Source organism: Staurois parvus, unplaced genomic scaffold (assembly GCF_062004578.1).
Source record: "Staurois parvus isolate SC_StPar_1 unplaced genomic scaffold, SC_StPar_1.0 ptg000054l, whole genome shotgun sequence".
NCBI classification, from domain to species: Eukaryota; Metazoa; Chordata; class Amphibia; order Anura; family Ranidae; genus Staurois; species Staurois parvus.
Window position 1 is genome coordinate 3,377,739 of NW_028317850.1, and position 15,415 is coordinate 3,393,153.

At 41.7% G+C, this 15,415-nt stretch overlaps 1 long non-coding RNA gene across 1 annotated transcript in view; it reads right to left on the minus strand.

Annotated features, from left to right (window-relative positions):
- LOC149470041 (uncharacterized) overlaps window positions 1-15,415 on the minus strand; it is a 120,356-nt gene that overhangs the window by 63,832 nt on the left and 41,109 nt on the right. The window contains exon 2 of the long non-coding RNA XR_016311289.1: window positions 15,115-15,209. This is a non-coding gene — a long non-coding RNA (uncharacterized LOC149470041). The remainder of the gene's footprint in view (window positions 1-15,114; window positions 15,210-15,415) is intronic.

The window sequence follows — 15,415 nt, forward strand, 5'->3', positions numbered from 1 at the left end:
ACAGAAGTTGTCAAACAAATCTGATTTCTTTTTATGAGGGGATGAGCAAAACCTTGGACAGAGGGGTGGCGGTGGACGTGGTATACTTGGATTTTGCAAAAGCGTTTGACACAGTTCCCCACACACAGCTAATGTGTAAGGTAAAGTCTACAGGCTTGGAAAAATCTGTATGTAAATGGATAGAAAACTGACTAAATTATCATATTCAGAGAGTAGTGGTTAATGATTTATACTCTGAATGGTCTGGGGTCATCAGTGGTGTACCCCAAGGTTCAGTGTTGGGACCCTTACTTTTTAATATATTTATAAACGATATAGGGTCTGGGATTATAAATACCATTTCAGTCTTTGCAGATGACACCAAGCTGTGCAGTGGAATAACGTTCTTACAGGATGTCTTCAATTTACAAGCCGACCTCAATGCTCTGTGTAATTGGGCAACTATGTGGCAAATGAGGTTTAATGTTGATAAATGTAAGGTTATGCACTTGGGGGCTAAGCATATGCATGCATCATACATACTAGGGGGGGTACAACTGGGGGAATCAATGGTGGAGAAGGATCTGGGAGTTCTGGTATATCACAAGCTTAATAATGACATCCAATGCCAAGCTGCGGTTTCTAAAGCGAGCAAAATCCTCTCTGGTATTAAAAGAGGTATAGACTCCAGAGAGATATCATATTACCCTGATACAAATCATTAGTGAGACCTCATCTGGAATATGCAGTTCAATTTTGAGCACCAATTCACAAAAAAGAACATTGGGGAACTGGAGAAAGTACAGAGAAGGGCAACCAAACTGATAAGAGGCATGGAGGAGCTCAGCTATGAGGAAAGATTAGAGGAACTGAATTTATTCTCTCTTGAGAAGAGGAGATTAAGGGGGGATATGATCAACATGTATAAATACATCAGTGGTTCATATAGTGAACTTGGTGTAGAGCTATTCCCCCTGAGGTCATCACAGAGGACAAGGGGCGCTGTTTACATCTGGCGGAAAATAAATTTAATCTCCAAATATGGAAAGGTTTCTTCACAGTGAAAGCTGTGAAATATGGAATAGACTCCCTTAAGAGTTGGTTCTGGCCAGCTCAGTGGATTACTTTAAAAAAAGGCCTGGATTATTTCTTAGATACACAGAATATAACTGGATACTAACATTTATAGGTAAAGTTGATCCAGGGAATATCCGATTGCCTCGCGAGGAATCGGGAAGGAATTTTTTCCCTGCAGGATCAAATTGGATCGTGCTTTGCTGGTTTTTTTTGCCTTCCTCTGGATCAATTGTGGGTATAGGATTATAACTTTTTTTTATGGTTGAACTGGATGGACTTGTCTTTTTTCAGCCAGACTAACTATGTAACTATGTAACTTTCATGGGGTGTATTCATTTTTACAACATGGTCTTGAATGAATTTGTTAGGAAAAATACTTTTTTGGGTGTGCAAGTTAACAAATCTTGTTTGCAATCAATGACCCGCATTTGTGGGAATATTTTGTAGTATCATGTCCAATAGACAATGTTGATTCTGAAAGGTAAGGTTTTCTGACAAATGTGTTGGGGTCAGGGGCGGACTGACCATTTGGAAACTCAGGCACTGCCCGAGGGCCTGGGGTCAGTAGGGGGCCCCATGAGATGCCCCTGGTACCTTTTTCATAGGCTTTTTTGTGTTTGGGCAAGGACACAGGGGCCCCATGATCCCCTATTGCCAGGGGGCCCCATGGTTTGTCAGTCCGCCCCTGGTTAGGGTGTACTCATTTATGCTGAGCACTGTATATACTGTATAGTAGGAAGTGTGCATGTTTGTTATCACAGGTCTGAATCTGAGGTTAACCTTGACAGGAAAGGACAGGAAACAAGGAGGCTGGCAGGATTACCAGATATTTTGACTTTGTTGGCCTGCCCTACGTACAGAAAATGGTTTAGTGTCATGGTTTGCATGCTCAGAGGAATTCATTTTAGGCAAGTTATCTTGTATGAGATTTTTTTTCATTATAACACAGACTTCAGTGTATCATGCTACAAAGTTTTTGAAAATAAAGCTCAATTAATTTTGGATACTTCCAGCACCTGTCAGAATAGAATGGAGGAGAAATAGTTCATTTGTGAGCACACACATGATTAAACCACAGAGCCATCGGAAAATGTAGGGGAAGAATATTTCTGTTTGTCTTAAACTGCAGAGTCAGCGACTAGGTCCCATGGGACTGCTAGCTCCGATAATTAATATCTTCTCCATGGAGTGCACTAATTCAAGCAAGCTGGTGGAAGAGCTAAGCTAAGTTTCCTTAGGTGGTAAATATGGAAACATATTCACAAGAGATCACAGCTTTTTAGTGATTCTTTGTAAGAATGCAAAATATTTTCATTGTGGAATATGGTAAAAATGACTAAGAAGGATGTGTGAGCCAGTCTTAACACGTTTTATTTACATTTTTTGTTATAAAATCCTAAAAATGTTTAATTTTTACTATGACTGGCTATATGATGATGCATTAATCTCATTTTTCATTGTCTACTATATTATTTTTTAATGAAAAACTTTATTTATAAAAGGTACAAAAGTATGTGTAATAATGTCAAAATGCTATTTGCACAACAAAAATATAAATCTCAAAACTACTTTTTTTCCCCCCAAAATTAAGCTGTCACAGGTAAATGAAAATAAGCATTTGATGAAAAAAAAAAAGCACACAGGGAACACCACCAGTTGGATTGTCAGAGTGTAAGCTCTGCTTTGATCACCATTGAGAGTCCATTCACACTTAGGTCCAATGTCGAATGGCAAACCGCACCTTATGTTTCCCAATGAGTACCATTCATATCTGTGCGACTTCAAGACGCAGTGACTTGAAAGTAGTTCCTGCACTACTTTGATCTGACTTTCATGTGACATAGACGGTAATGTAAATCCTCCAAAGTCGCATGAAAATCGCACCTGAATGATATACATGTGACTTGTGTGCGACTTTCTAAAGCACAAAAAATCATCCTTGGTCAAAGCCAAAGTCGCACTCATCTAAAGTCTTGTTAAAGTTGCATCAACATGCACTGTAAAATCGCAATGAAAAATTGCATGATTTTGAAGTCGCACAAGTGTGAATGGAGCCTGAAGCCCAACTCCACGAATTATAAAACCACTACCCTTGCAGTGCAAGGATCAAATCCTTGTTACCTTTGGGGGATGAGGAATAAGCTGTAATGCTTGGCTTACTCTCTCAGGTTCCCTTCATCTGTGCAATCAGTCCCCCAAAGCCTCTTCTATAAGGTAATCCAAGATGCAGATGCATAATTGTAGTAGCAATTTTGGAAAACCAGGAAACTCCGGACACAGACCTTGAGGAAAACAAGTGATTTATTTAAAACAGTGCTGTTTGACCCAGCCGGGCTCATGCCTGCAAAGCCAAGTGAGTTGTATCCACTTCTTACAAGCATATATACCAATAATTACATCACAATGCATATTTTTCCTTTTTCACTTTCTATACATTCAAAAGACTTTCTAAACTCTGCAGAATATAGCCTTGAATTCCAGCTACAGATAAGGGTGCTAGCTACAGGCTGGTACACATTACTTTCCAGGAAATAAGGGAGGGGGAAAGTGAGCTGAAAACCTTGCTTTGCAAGCAGATACTGTTAGAAATGTTAAAGTTTAAAGGGGAACTCTGCAATATTGGGTGCTACCACATAATGACATTGTCAAGTACAGTGCAAGGCCTGGGAACCACCCACAAGCTGCAGTGGAGGAGATCACTGGATCCTGCTGTATCATGGAGTAGAGTAAGCCATATACTTTTTCCCCATCCCCTAGAGTTAATGAGCATTTTACCCTTGCAGTGCACGGGGGGGGAGGGGGGTTGTTTTGTTTTTTTTCTTTAGTTACCAGAGTTGGGCCTTAAAACCCCCTTAGTCAGGAGGGAGAGAGCCACTCCATGCATACTGGGAACCTCCGGCAGGAAGATTAGATACATTCGTAGCTCTCAGCTTAGATTGGTGCAGGCCAATCAGATGCCTTTCTCTAAAAATTCCAACCTCCAACCAGAATGCTTTGCTCTTACTGTAGATCTGTGCTGATTTACCTCCTTCTGTTTCTTATATATTACTCCACCAGTCATCAGGTGGACAGCTCAGACATAAGAAAGCAAAGCTCTGCGTCTACCAACATGGCTGTCTCTACATATAGACGCAGCGAAGAACAAGGCATAATACCTGGCAAGCGGGAAATGATCAGCTGCAGGTTGCCTACAGGCAATGCTGGTGACTAGTCCTTTGCACTCTGCTTATCTATTTGGGAATAGCTTTCACCACTCAGTTCTCTTTAACAGCTAGGAATTTAAACACCTAATATGTACATTAAATCCATCAAATACAGGTTTACCTGGTGCACTCTACAAAAAGAAAATTTAACTTTAAAAAGCACCTGTGCCCACATGCACACTGAATTATTTGCAGTAAAAGCACTTTAAAACAAACTCTCATTCATCTCTGCATCTATAAGCCTTGTGAAGAAATTAAAATGTTACTAAACCCACAACAGTAAAATCAGTCTGTATATGCAGCAAAGCATGACTCACTGTGGAAGCTAAGAGGTTAATCCTCCGCATTGTGTAAAAAGGCTGTTTGATCGTGTCTTCGCTGATCCTCCTCTTCTCCCACAGTCCCCAATATATCTCCTGATAGAACAGAAATTTGGGGACAAATTGCACATGCTCAGTTTGGTGTATATTGCTAGAGAGTTTTTTTTTTCTTGGGAGAGTGCATGTGATCAGCACAGGGCCAATCAGCACTGTCCAGACAGAGGGTCAGGGGTCTTGTAGCCTCATAGGGGTGAATGAAAACTCCTCCTACAAGCTTTAACCAGTGCTCTGCTGGATACTGATAGAAGTCACAAGACTGCTATATACTGCTGATGAGAAAAGGTATTTAGCATTTTATATTTACTATAATAATTGCTTTTCCATGTTCTGTGTACTGTGGGAGACCAGTTATAGTGAATGCAGGGTCCTGGGTTTAGTAACACGTTAATTTTCACAGTTTACCACAGAGGCAATGATTGATTTGCTAAAGGCATATAGGATGTTCACTTTGCAAGGGAAGTTGCACTATGCAAGGGAAATTGCCCCAGAACTTAGTGATTGAGATGTAGCTCTGCTGACCTCTATCATCCAATTGTGTAAAAGCAAACTTGTAATTTTGTAAAACATTTCCCAGCACCTGATTGGGTATTCTTAGCAAAATGAGACTTCATCACAATAATTAAGCTCTGGGGCCAATTCCTTTGCAAAGTGCAACTTCACAGTCTGTTTGCCTTTAGTAAATCAAGCCTATTTTGTTTTTCTGTGAGAACATAAATTTTGGCAGGCTACCAACCCTCTAATGTAAACAGCCAACAGTACGTGAAACTTCACTCTCTCAATCAACACGGACTATTTCAATTCCTATGCTGCTAGCATTAGTAAATGGATAATAAAGTATATTATATTTGTTTTAAACTTTTTTTTTACATATCTTCAGTTTCTTCCTGGTTCCCATGCCTAGGCAAATGATGTCACATATCCCAGGAGCCTTCAGGAGGGGAGGGAGGGTTCTCAGCTCAGCCAATGCCTGAGTTAGGGGCAGATGGATTCATGGAAGTAAATGCAACATGAATCATCTGCCCTTACTCAAGATGGCTACTGCCAGAAACGCTAGAGGGTGTTTTTCAAAAGTAATTCTCAGGAAAATAAAGCATGGAGACATGGATGGATGGGGGAGTTTGCTTTGAATAATAACAATGAATTAAATAACATTTTTGGCTTGTAGTGCTCAGATGCAGTGCAGTTCCAATTAACTGTTAGGCCTCATTGACACCAACTCAGCTCTCTGAAACGGATCTCTTTTAAAAGTGTGGTTGATCACAGGCATCCAGGAGGCGATAGTGCTGCAGAAGGCACATGGTTGCTAAGTGGTCTAATTGACGTCAATGGACACATTTGGCAAGTGGCACCCCCTGTCAAATGTGACATGCTGTATAAAACGTACCACGGCTTCGCCATGTGTATGTACTCGAGCTGTCACCATGTTAGGTTTTAGGTGGTCGGTCAAGGAACAGTAAAAATGCAAGTCAACCACCTGTTTTTACTGCTCCTTTGCTGCTTGTGTAAATGAGGCCCTCTAAACTGTCTGACACCTGACAGTCTTTGTTGTGATCTTTGAGCTTCAATAATTTTATATTTAAAGCAGCTATAGAGGTCAGGGAGGATTTGTTTCGAAGCCCTTTTACTGCTTGTTAAGAATTTGCACATAGTTTAATGTCCATCGTCTAGGCACAGGTGCACTTTTTATGGGGGGGGTTTAAAAATCTCTATTCCAGTTTCCTGAACATTTTAATAAAAGGAAAATAGTAAGTATCTTCCTCCAGTTTAGCGTAAAGGGTAACTCCATTTATGTGGGCAAAAAATAGCAAATAAAATAGCATATACAATTGCTACACAAGTCACATTGTAATTGGATGTTATTAAAAATTACCTTTCCTTCTCAATTTGCAGACATTGTAATATCCTGTAACATGCAATATGGTTACCTGGAGGTGTTCTGTACACAGATGGTGTACAGAATCCCCCCCAGCAATGTCATTTCCTGCTTGTATGATTGGCTTCTTGACTTTCTCAGAAGTCAGCACTAAGATACAAGTCAGATTTTGAACATCCCCTGCAACAAAAATTTAATTTTTGGTGATATATTCCTAAAGAGAAATCACATCTAAAGGGATGCTACAACTGCCCTGCAATTTTCCTCATCAGAGCCCTGCAGGTGCAGCAGCTGATTGATAATTATAAAACCACTCCTATACAGATTAACATTGATTTTTTAAATCCTTATGCTGCTAGCATTAGTAGATACATAGGAATGTATATTATATTTACTTGTTTTAAACTATTTTTTATGTTTCTCCAGTTACTTCCTAGTTTCTTGCCTATGCAAATGATGTCCTCCCATGAGTCTTCTAGAGGGGAGGAGTTGTTTTAGCTAAGAACGTCCTCCTGCTAGTATGCCTGAACTAAGGGCAAATGGATTCCAAGTAGTTAATGCTACATGAATCATATGCCCTTATTTAAAATGGCCATGCTAGGGGGTGTTTTTCAAAGTGATTTCTCAGCAAAATAAAGCATGGAGACATGGATGGATGGGGGAGTTTGCTTGATTATTAAAAATGAATTAAATAGCATTTTTGCTTTCTGGTGATCAAATGCAGTGTAGTTCCGCTTTAAGATTGTCCTCCTGTTTGAGAATTTATTCAGTTTTGCATAGACGTTTGCTCAGTTCAAATGGAATATTATTCAGTTATTAATCTTAGGCAGATATCCTACTTTCTTCATGACCTGAAATAACAGGGTGCAACTTATCAATTCCTTAATTTAAAACCTTCTAACAGATAGCTGAAAAATGTAGATAAAATACAATTAGCTATTAAAAGTCTTACGCTCAGTTCACACCTATGCGGGTGGCTGCAGGTGCGGAATCGCAGCGATTCCCGCACCTACAGCCACCCATAGTGAAAGCACGCTGTTATGAGAAAAGGCATCATTTTGAATGGCACCCCCACGCATGTAAAAATGCAACATGTTTGCAGGTGCCGAAACCATAGGGAATTCACATGGTTAAAATGACCATGCTGTAACGGAACCGGAACCCAGACCGCACTGAGTTTTTCCGTTATTCCACAGCTTCCCCTGTCTGAACACCATCCACGGACCACACCCTTGAAATCCCTCAGGAAACAGACAGCACTGAGCTCTTCTTAATACACGAAGCCAACTCTTTTTATTGTACACAAAACACAGGATATATACAGAGGGCGGGGAAAGACAACCAGGAACAGGAAATACATCATCAGCCCGCCCCATCCCACCAAGACACAGAACAATGGGATGAAACACATGGTAAAGGACATTGACCAACCCCCACACCAATACACAAACAGTACATCCCATAATAGTTGGCTGGACAGGAAGACACAGCACAATGGGGGGTAGCACATGGCAAACAGACAATGGACAGCCATGTGGCCAAGAACAAAGGAACACACACTATACACAAGACTCAGACATTCACATACACACCCTGTACCCCTTAACAGGCACAGGGTGGGTTAAACATAATGATTTGGGGAGATGATACAGGGGTCCCCCCACCCCCAAAAGTCGCTCCCGTCACATATCTCCCCTTTCGGCAGGAGACTAACACAGGAGTAGATCCCAGACGGATGTACTCTGAAGTTAGTCTGCACCTCCAGTCCCCCAATGCCAGCACCCACACAGTACCCCATGCAAATTGTCCCACACCAAGCGTTACTCACCCAGCCAACCTCTGCCTCTCCCGTAGAACATACCCGCCGCTGGGGAGAAGTACGGACTGGTCCTTCTCCCTGAAGTCCTCTCAGCCGCTGGGGAGAAGACAGGGTCGCTGGTCCAGCTCCATCATGCTGTGGGGGATATGGGCCGACTGCCCAGCATCCCTGAGGTATCCAGGTGGTGACTGTAGTTGCTAGGCAGAGGCCAGCGGCGCTCTGCCCTGGTGCCAGCACTTCTGCTGGGGACCCCACATCTGCTCCAGGTAACCATAGGGGAGGGAGGCTGGCTTCCTCCACTCCCAGATTGTGGATCTGCTGCTGGGATGGCATTCCTCTGTCACTGTCCCCCTGGTGCACAGATCCTGGCTTGGGAGGGAAAACAGTTTCCTCCACTCTGGCTGACTGTGGGGTAGAGAGGACAACAACCTCCTCTCCCTTCTCACCCTGGGCCTCTGAAACTACCACAGGTGTGGGGCAGAGGTCCTGGACCCTCTGTCCGGTTGTCAGCGCTTCAGCTGGTGGCTCCCCGGCTGGTTCCTCCTCAGAAAAAAAATCAATCAAATCCCCAGCCTCTGGAACTGGGGTTTGGGGATCGGGGCTCACCATCTCCTGTCCGTGGAACTCAGGAGACATTACCACTGCTGGGCAGAGTTCAGTACTGTTTGGCCCTGTTGCCAGGTCTACTGCTGGTTCCTCCTCAGCTGAGAGGTCTATCAGATCCCCAGTCTCTGGAATTTCCACTGATGACTCTTGGGCATGCTGCCGAACATGTCCTAGCAGCTGCCTGTATGCCCTTTCCAGGTGCAGTTCTTTCATCAGCAGGTATTGCAGAACTGGCTCAAGCTCTGAGACCCCTCTGAGACCAAACATAGCCTCTCTGCCTTCCCGCAACTCCTCCAGAGTAGGTTCTCCTCTATCGCCAAACACAAAAAGATTTGTAAGGCTCTCCTACAGCAATCCAGGCCCGCCAAAGTCATGTCCCTCAGGAAACCATTCTGTTGCCTCCCCTAAATACTCCTGCTCTGCGTACCACCGCAGAGCCCGATATCTATTGTCCAGTTGTATTTCCTGCTGGACCAGCCTGTCCAACTCAGTCACCCATTGCTCCTGGGGTTGCTCTCCCAGGAATGGCATCCGTAAATTCCGATGGTCCCTGGCCCTCTCTTCTGGGGTTGGATACCACTTGCCTTTGTCCATACCAGCAGCCTGGACGGCTCCTCTCCAAAGCACCTCCCAAATCCCCTGCCTGAGCTCCAGGTACTGATCCGTAGACACAGTCCTGGGGTATGTTGCAAGAACAGTCTGTAGCAGCCCTGGGAACTCTGATGCCAGGTCCATATCTTCACTGGGGTGACTGACATCTTTTCCTGCTCTTGAATCCCGGTGGTGGTTTGGATGTGTTTACAGTTGGAAGCACAATCCCACTGCTGCCACCAATGTAACGGAACCAGAACCCAGACCGCACTGAGTTTTTCCGTTATACCACAGCTTCCCCTGTCCGAACACCATCCACAGACCACACCCTTGAAATCCCTCAGGAAATAGACAGCACCCAGCTCTTCCTAAAACAGGAAGCCAACTCTTTTTATTGTACACAAAACACAGGATATATACAGAGGGCGGGGAAAGACAACCAGGAACAGGAATACATCATCAGCCCGCCCCATCCCACCAAGACACAGAACAATGGGATGAAACACATGGTAAAGGACATTGACCAACCCCCACACCAATACACAAACAGTACATCCCATAATAGTTGGCTGGACACGAAGACACAGCACAATGGGGGGTAGCACATGGCAAACAGACAATGGACAGCCATGTGGCCGAGAACAAAGGAACACACACTATACACAAGACTCAGACATTCACATACACACCCTGTACCCCTTAACAGGCACAGGGTGGGTTAAACATAATGATTTCCCCCCACCCCCAAAAGTCGCTCCCATCACACATGCGATTTCCCTGCAAGCCACATTTTTAAAAAGGTGCATACACCTTTTTCTGTGGGAAACACAGGCACGGCAGCCTATTCAAATAAATGACCCGCCATGCCCGAGCAAATGCAGCCCGCAAACACGCATAGGTGTGGACCGAGCATTAAACCCTCCAAAGCGCCTGGCACTGTTGGAGTTTCAGGTTTATTTTAAGGCTAATTCACACTAGTGCGTTGATCTGCCTTTTAGAGTAACTGTATAACACAGGTCAACGGAAGAACACTTGAAAAACAATTATTTTTAATGTGTCCTGTTCACACTACCATGCTGCATTGACATGTGTTGCATTGTGTTGCATTAAAATGCAACATATGTATATAATGCACCGCAGGTCAACACATGTAACATGCAGGTCAATGCAATGCAAGTAAAGAAAAAAAAGTTTGCTTTGTAATTTATTTTGTGACCCACAGGATATGATGTCACAAGAAATCCTGCAAAGTGCAATGCATTTTAAAGTGTGTGAAAACGCTCATCAACGCAAGTCAACAAGAATTAAAATACAACTAAAATGCTTGGAAATGTACATGCATTTTCCATGTATTTCAGTACAAGTCAGTGTAAAATCGCCCTAAAAGAAATTTGCAATTATTCCAACTTCATATTTATGTGATCCAATAACAGCACCAGGAACAGCCATTCTAAACCTTTAATAGAAAACATGGCCTACAAACATATTGTTTTGAAATAAGGATTGCTTGAGCCCATCCCCCTCCTATTAATCATCATTAATAATATTAAACTAATGACCAATGTCTTAGATAATAGAATTACCACATTTCTACCAAAATACATACACCCAGAAAAAGATACCCCAAAGAAAAGTCTTGCATCAAAGTAGAACATTTTTAGATCTCATATCTGGGGTTTAATTCAATTGGGAAAAAAAGAGTTAATAGATAGGTATGTTTAGTTATTAGGAACTTTACAAGGCATTTCACAATTTATCTATCACTCTTTTTTTCTCTTCAACAATTTGACATTGGCCCCAAATTTCCTATTATTTAGAAATCCTTATATGGCTGTCCCTCAGTAACCCTGTCTATTAAAGAATACAAATTCCAAACAATAGCCATCTATAGAAGTACAAGTCAGGGCTGTTTAGGTTTTAGTGCTATTAGCAATAGTCATATGAGAAAGTTGAGATATAAAAGAAATATTGACAGGGGAACAATAACATACAGTAAATGTGCATTATTTTCTGTACACGTCTTGATAATGTTGCGCACAGTGGACACAGGAGCATTAAGATCTCTGGAGACGGACTTGTAACCCTGAGATTGCTGAGACCCTGAGATTGTCCATGCTTTTCCACTATTTTTGTTCTCAAATTCTCAGACAGTTATTTGCTGCTCTTTCTCTTTTCCATGCTCCATGTGGCACACAGATACACAACAGAAAGGTTGAGTCAATTTTTCACCATTTTAACTGGTTGCTGGGTGATTTCTATAAGGTCAGCACCTGTTAATTGATATAGGTGAGTTTAATTACAAATTACAGGAGCATCACAAACTTAGATGCAATTATTTCTTACAATTTTGAGAGGGTGCCAATAATTTTGTCCAGTCCATTTTTGGAGTTTCGCATAGAATGTATCAGATTTGGCTTTCGTTTCTCCACTTTTTTTGTTTCATACCAATACAAACAAAAGAAGTACACAAGAGAATGCCTAAACATTTGTAATTGCAACAATTTTCTGGACAAAGTGGTGCATTATCTGACAGAAATGCAGGGGTGACCTAAAAATTAACACTAAATCACAAGCCCTAACTCAAACATCCTTGTTCTCCAATTTGGGGATCTAATTACCGTCATACTTACACAATCTTTACTTTTTATGACCAAGTGGGCACCTTCAAAAGATGTCCTACAGGACGAATACAATCACCCCCAGACAGAAAGTTTGCATTTTTCATTTCTTAGAAACCCTTACATTCAATGATCATTACCTGTTTCATCAATCATGCTGAACATTTTATTAGATGCCTGGAAAAATGTCTTTTATCCTTTGAATTTTGTCTTTATCCACCAATTAATTTACTTATTTTAGCTTTTGGGAAACCTTCCAATTAGAAGTGCAGCATAAATGAGCCAAGAGAACCTCAACAGTTTCCATCAATACCATCTCATTGAAGCTAATGAGCTTCCTATACATAGCCCAGTATGTCCTTCAGTCTTCTGCTTTATGCTTCAGGGGCTGTGGTTCTATATACAGGCCATGGTGGACATGTCCAAGGTTCTAACCGTTTGGGCATAAAATTTCCAATTTATCTATTCTCTCCCTCATATTAACTTACCTAAATCAGATTCCGTCATTTTTCTAGATCAAACTATTCCAAATATCCCTAGATATTCCAGTAAATACATTTCTTATATCTTTCTAGCATCCAGAATAACTATAGCCGGATCATGGAAATCCCAATCCTTGGATTATAGGTGGATTCATTTGAAATTGGATAAATACTAACGAAAAATTGTCAGCTACTGTATATTGATATATATGATATGAATCCAGGATGTCTGGACACAATGGGGTTGATTTACTAAAACTAGAGAGTGCAAAATTTGGTGCAGCTGTGCATGGTAGCCAATCAGCTTCTTACTTCAGCAGTACAAAAAATGGCCACTGCTCCAATCTATAATTGGCCTTCACTGCAAGGAGCACATGGAAATGCGATACATGTCAAACAATAAAAGAGAAAAATTCCCAGCTCAACTTACCAACCAGCTTGTGAACAAACCGAATTGTCCTGTCTAATAGTTTGCGCTAAAAACAGGGGTTTAGTTAGCACACATTTTCAAATACATGCGTAAGCTGCAGAGCCTCTTCAAGGCACCCCAATATTCTGCAGTTCCTAACTCACATGTATATGTATAAAATGGATAGACTAAGTGCAGGTGCGCCTGAGGGAGCCCACCCCTTCCTAAAGGTACAGGGGTGCACTGGACACCCAGCATATACCACATTGGCAGCCAGGGTGTCCAGTGCACCTCCTCACCAGCATGTCAACAGTACAAAAAATTGTTAAATTAAGCTTTGAAAGAAGAAAGAAGAACTGGAAGCTGACTGATTTCTGTGCAGAGCTGCACCAGATTTTGCACTCTCCAGTTTTAGTAAATCAACCCCACAGCATATTTTCCAAACCACAATGAGATAAAAGATCACCCCAGGCAACCAAATCTATACATGCCTATACCCCTACCACTCCCTTCCATGTCAGCTCACCTCTTTCTACTCTCCTTTTTTATTCTTTTACTTAGTTTCACAATTTTTAGGTGGACATATATAATGCCTATAGAAAATTGTTTAATTCAAGTATCCCTCTATCAATTTAAGAAGTTACTGTCTTAAAGCGGGGTTCCAGACGTTTTTGTGTTTATTAAAAGTCAGTAGCTAAAAAAACTGTAGCTGCTGACTTTTAATAAACACACACTTACCTGTTGCAGAGTCCAGCGATGTACTCACCCGTGACATCCCTTCTCCCCTTCTATTCTCCACGGCGCCGGCATCTCAGCTGTGGGTACCAGGCTGTGACAGTCACACTGTGCCTCCTAATTGGTCCAGCGGTCTTCCCTTTGAAAGTTCTCAGGAGACTGCGGGAGGGAGAAGGGGGCCGAAATTCTGGCTTACTTCGCCACTGTGAACTGAGCAGGAAGTGGGAGTGGGTACCTGTCAAAAACAGATATCCTCTCCCCCATCTCCCCCAAAAGGTGCCAAATATGGTAGTGGAGGGGGGGAGGAGGAAAATAAGCAGAGCTTCCGCTTTTGAGTTGAACTCCGCTTTAAGTTGAAAGAATCTTTCTGTCCAACAGGCCTTCAGACTAACAATGAGCAGCACAGGAGCAATATCAAAATTGGTCTCTACTGTGCTCAGGAAGGATCTCCTATTCTCTGTAAATTTGAAGTCAGCAGAGGCAGGAGTGGGCCAGATATCCCTCAGATGTAGCTATGAGGCTTCAAGTGCAGGGGTGCCTAGGCAATGTTACATGTCATGAAGTGCACTGCTTTTTCTTCATGAGAATTGTGAGGCAAAGTGTAGATTTTTAAGCTTCTGATAAGCCACAATTAACCATACTAGATTTTTTCTTTAGGGCAGCAAATCTTAACTGTTTGATTATAGATCCACTTTATTGCTGCTAAAAACAATTATGACAACCAGGAAAAATTATGGACTACATACCAAGTAGACTTCAGTGGGTCTAATCTATATTATTCTGGAAAAAAAAAGCCAGTAAAGAAAAAAAATAGGTAATGGAAAGAGGGAGAAGGAGTGAAAGAGAAAAGGAGAAGGCAATGATATGAATTAGAAGGAAGGACAGCTAGGAGGAAAGAGGCTTCAATGATAGAGGCAGCAAATCACTCTTTTGTCTTTTTATTTCAATTATACTAATGTATTTACAGACACATTTAGCTTAAAGTGACCCTGTCAGTAGCTTGAAAGATTCTAATTATGGTTTCCTGCATAAGAGGTACTTCAGAGGGACATGGCACAACAGTGACATAGGGGTCAGAGGACAGAACACGTGGTGAACACAGGCATCCAGCATTCTTGAAAATGGCAAAGTCTGATGAAATGGTGACTATAATACTTATTTTATTCTAGACTATCATTAGGATTTCACTTCTGACTGACATCGTCATTTTAAAAGAGAAAAAAACAGTAGTACCTTAATATGATACAAAACACACATAATGTTTCATTTACATTATCCCTTCTCTTTCTGTATGTGGATGATGGCTCTGTAATGTTTTTAATAAAAAAACACATCTACGTACCTTTTTTCCAAATTAATATACAGCTGTCACATGACCCAGCTCCTTCCCAGCCTGTATGCAGGGAAACAGTGGCAGGAGGAGCATCTAGTTCTCTGCTGCTGGTCACATGTTCAAAATAAAAAAAAAACAGCCTTAGGGATACAGAGCAAAAATCAAGAATTATTATCAATAAACGGTTTTAAATTACCATACAAATATATATTTGAAATCAGATCTTTATTATTTTTTGTCAGTAACTTGGTGTTGGCGGATTTCTGAGAGTCAGAGGCTGTGTCTGAGAATAACAAGGAGGTAAAGCCTC